The following is a 5067-nucleotide window of genomic DNA, read 5'->3' as shown; positions in this document are numbered from 1 at the left end:
TAAATATGTGCCGCGGCGCACTCACAGGGGGGGGGGCGGGGGCGCACCGCCTCTGACGCGCGGACACCACACCCGATGGTCACGTTTAATCCACGCCATATGTCACCGAGGGGAAATCCGATGTCTCCACTAGAAGGCATTACATGTTATAAGTATTGACAATCAAAGATTTATTTGAAAATCTGCGCATTGTTTTCCTGTAACCACCCATTTCCAGCCTACTTGGTACATTCCACTACGACCAGGAAGGGGACTGGCTCATGGATGAATGCAATGTGCCTCTGTTTATAAACGCTCATTTCCCCACTGGATATGTATAGATTTCGACATCATGCCTATTAATTACCCCGCTGTGTCCTCATAACCCAACACACACAGCATTCAGGAGTCCAACCTGACGAAAACACTGCTTCTGATGAAGGTCGGCTCTCTGCGCGTCATCCACCCGAACCCCCCCCCAAACATTTACATATAAATCCTGCAGCAGACAGAGAAGTCTTTTCTAATTCAGTGGAGGAACAATACATTTCACATTGACTCTACACTTTATCTGAAACGTGTTTAGATAATGAAAAGACTCGTGTCAGGGATGATTTTAAAAGAATATGAGGAAGAGGCTGCATTTTCTAGATTATTCAAGAAATGTGTAATTTCAAAAGACTTTAAAAAGACTGGAACAATTTAATACTTTGGACAATGCATCATACCTGCTTACATGAACACACAGAAAGTAGAGCATATCGCATAACAATGTAACAATGCAACAACAACAACAACAATGATAAAAACAATAATAATACTATGTTCCCTGTTCACCACCACATAATGAGAAAACAGGTAAGTAACGGGCTACATACAAGTGATAATGGGACAAATGGTTGGTGTCTGCAATCATGTGCAACCCCAAAAGACTGATATAACGTTTGTCTATACATTTTATATGGTCTGTATGTCTAATTTAACTATTTGACTATTTGAAATTTAAATAATACAAAGATGGGGTTTTACATCCTATTTAGTTGTTCAGGTGTAGTGTTATGTGTTTGCCTCAGTTAATGGAAAGATTTTGAAAGACATAGGCCTAATCAGATGATACAAAGCCAAAATCACGTTGCACTGTGGTGATACATTTGTGCTACACAAGTATTGCACTTAAGTAAAGTTTGAAGTATTTTGCTTTAATTGTGTGTTTCCACTTATGTCACATTCTACTTATTTCTAAGTACAATTATTTAACTTTTTTATTTGTTATTATTTACTCTGCTAGTTACAGTTTCAGTGACAACAAACACAAACAGTATGAATTAAACAACCTGACAGCAAAGCAGATAACATGAGCTCCACCTCGAGCAGAAGAATGCTACTTACACAGAAATGCTACGCTACAGGATTCACTTGCATAATAATAATTAGACAGCACTAAAGGAAGGCATTTTCTGGACAATAAGTACTCTTACTTTTGATATTTAAAAAATTATAAATAAATAATACAATTACTATAGCGTACCAAAGACATTGTTGGTGCTTGTTGAATTATGATGATGATACTATGATGTTCCATGAAATGAATAAAACTGCTATTTTCATGTGAGACACAAAGGTATATGTTCCTCCAAATACTGCATATGACAGTACTACAAACTGGGCCATCATAAGGGGTTTCTTCAATGTTAAGTTGTATACAGAGAGTCTTTGGTGTAGTTGAGTTTAGGTAGTAATAAGTATGGTCAAGTCACAGCAATACTGTTGGAGAATGAGAGAGTATCTCTCATTGTCTCTATCTTAAGAAAACTAAAGGATAACATATAAGTGCACTCATCCGCCTCACTATCATTGCCGATTCTGGGTCAAAGTTCAAACTGAGAAATGTCGTTGACTTTTCCCATAAAATGGGAGAAATGGATTAGTTTGACTGCAAACAGCAAAGAAGCACTTCTCTCACTTTAAATCTAATAATAGTTTGGGCATAAAGACTGTTAGACATCAGTTTCTACCCCCACTTGGTTCCCATGCTTTGTTCATGTTTATTTTCATTTTCTTTAGTAAAATATCTTTAAATATCTTTAAATACCAGTACAAAATGTACTGGTATTTGTTCTGAACGATACTTCAGACACACAGGTCCTAATTTGTCAAAATGAGGTGGAAACGGTAGGATGCCATTTTAGAGGAATCACATTTAAGGTGATGTAACTGTTGCCTTGTTTTGATTTTTAAAAAATATCCGAGGAGGAGAGGACTGAATACCCTGTTTTATCTTATTCTCTCTCAAAGCTGTGCTAGATTTTTCTGTGTAATTCACCGCGACTGAATTCATGCAACTGTAAATTGGACAGGAGAGGCAAGCACCACCCACGCTCATGTCCTGAGTTGCCCCCGTGCCTTGTATGATATCCACCCACTGTGTGTCTGAGGAGCACCAAAGACCTGACCACACACACACAGTATTCGTCAGTAGGTCTTTGTCAGGCACAAATGTGTGTGTGAGAGTGTGTATTGGATGCTCACACAAATCCGATTACTTCCAGTTCATCGTGAGTTCCACTGCTCTTCAAAGCTCTCCCCTGATGAAGGATGTATCTCAGGCGCTGTGTTGTATAGCCTGTTGTCCTCGTTCTACAAATTGCCCAGGATGTTGCCTGCTCTCTTAGAGAGACTTGCAGAATGAACACACTTATTGATTACTGCTAATAGCCTCCATCTTAGCAGCAGGGCAGCACATGAGAGCAGTGAAAGAAACCAAAGCTCATGCCATCTATCAGCTCATATATATATATTATATTTTTTGACTGATGACAGTGTAGTTTATATAAAGATTATTGAGGTAACTGCCAGTACAAAACCCACTCGCTAACATCTGTCTTTTGCCTCCGAAGTGAATGGATACATGCTGAATTCACTCCTTGGTCAAACAATTGTGCAGTTAACAAGGTGAAAGAGCGCCTCAATTTTCTGTGCATTTCTGACATTGATCATGAGGCACCGGGGGAAAAAACTGAAAGGCAAACTTCTCTACTGGCAATGGAAGAGGAGTCACTCGTCTTTTTTTAGCTGGTTTACCTGTGTTTAAAAAAACTGTGTATACCCACTAATTTTGGTGTAGCGTAATAGGAAAGGTAAATGGTCCGTATTTATATAGAGCTTTTCTAGTCTTGATGCAATTTTGGGGTTCAGTATCTTGCTGGCCCAAGGACACTTCGGCATGCGGAATTGGGAAGACTAGAATCCAGGGTTGCCAGATGGAAAATGTTGAAGTATTGCACCTGAAGCTTAAATTTATCGTAAATCGAAAATAAATTATCGTACACGATCAGGGTAGGGATGAGATTCTCAATACTGTCATTTCAAAGCTGTGTCAAAGTGCAGTTGATTTGAAACAGTGCTCCGAAATGTGGTCCAAAACGTTCATGTCACGTGACCATGGCTAAGTGACGCTTCAGTGCATCCCACCATAGGTAGGAACTATGGGTATATGCCGCACATTCATCACCACAAGCAAAACATAGACGTAATCCAAATTTTACAACTGATAATACTAAGATTCACAACATGATTAAATTATCGTGCATCAAGGAAATTTTGGCATTATTGATGATACATTGTACAGAAGGCAAAATTAACGTACGAATACAATAATTATCATACATCTGGCAACACTGCTGGGATCAATCTGCCATAGAAGATGGATAGAAGATGACCGTTTTGCCACCTCAGCAGCAGCAGGCCCCCGAGGAGAGGAGTAGTGACAACACAATCACCATCTGTTCAAAGAGTAGTAGCGTGGTTTGGTGTAAAAAGCTATAAAAATGTGGTTGTTAATTTTAGCCTGGCCATAGCTAACATCATCCACCGTGGTCAGCACCCAGGTTGGAGTGTGTCAGTGTTGTGAATTTCTGCACTTACAAGTTGAGAGTCTAAGGGCCCAAAACTCCATGACATTGCGAATATGCAGAATAGGTTTAGCAGGTATAGGTTTTAATATTTCACCATTTTAGTACAGCATGCTCACCGTTGCTAATTGCAACTGAACATGCATTTCGGGTTAAAGTCAACAGTTTCACCCAAGTCATTAGGATTCATCCTCTGACGACTATGATTGCAATAAAATTCAAACCAAGCTATTGAAGTGTTTTAGTCTGGACCAAAGATGTTTACTTGTTATAATTCACCACATATGACCATTTTGTCTTGAAAGGCGAATACTATTTTTGAAAGAAGTTCGCCCTTCTGTAGCTTCATCTTTGACAGAGAGGAAAGTGTATTTCAGTGAAAACAAAACATCGTGGTTTCATGTGGCGAGGAAATGGTAAGTGAAAGGTGATGCTTGTCTGAGGCTTCGGCAGCACACGTTTAAAAAGCCAGTTGGCTGTCCTCTGTGTATTCTCACAAGATGCAGTGGGTAAGTTACAGAGTACACAGCGCTGTGGCAGCTGAGCAACAAGGCTGACAAGCCACCAGGAACAGATGCAGTGGATGTGTGGTATTATGTATGATGGTGATTGTGAGTGATTCTAGGTTTTGGCGGTTCGGAATTTTGTCAATTCCTAAAGAGGAGTGCAGCCAGTGGCTTTGGCTAATGTGGTAGTTGTGGCTATTGGTGATTATGAAGATTTCTCAGTGTCAGAGGCTTCGGAGGCAGACAAGTGCTCAACCTATGGAGCCAAAGAAGAACAAATATGTCTTTGGTGAGTATATGTCTGGTTCCCTGTCGTCACAGGCCTGGGCTCTGACCATGAACCCCATGAAACAAGTCCACAGCCACTTTAGTGGCTCTGTGAGGCCACAATTAATCAGGAATTATTTTTTACCATTGTCCAAATCTTATTTTATTTGTCTTAAAATGATGATTACTATGTAAAGCATGTGGCTTACATAAACCAATTATTTGTGTCAAGAACATTTATTTTGACTAAATTGCCTTCAGTACAACACATACAAGAAGACAACAACAAACAAAAATCATGTTTATTGACATGAATGAAGATATAAACTTTAAAAGTAACATAATATTTATTTATTTTAATTTTATTGATAAACATTTTAATTTAATCTTCTTTTCATTTACTT

The sequence above is a fragment of the Hippoglossus hippoglossus genome, chromosome 6, assembly GCF_009819705.1.
Source record: "Hippoglossus hippoglossus isolate fHipHip1 chromosome 6, fHipHip1.pri, whole genome shotgun sequence".
In the NCBI taxonomy this organism is placed as follows: Eukaryota; Metazoa; Chordata; class Actinopteri; order Pleuronectiformes; family Pleuronectidae; genus Hippoglossus; species Hippoglossus hippoglossus.
Note: the sequence above shows the minus strand (reverse complement) of the source record.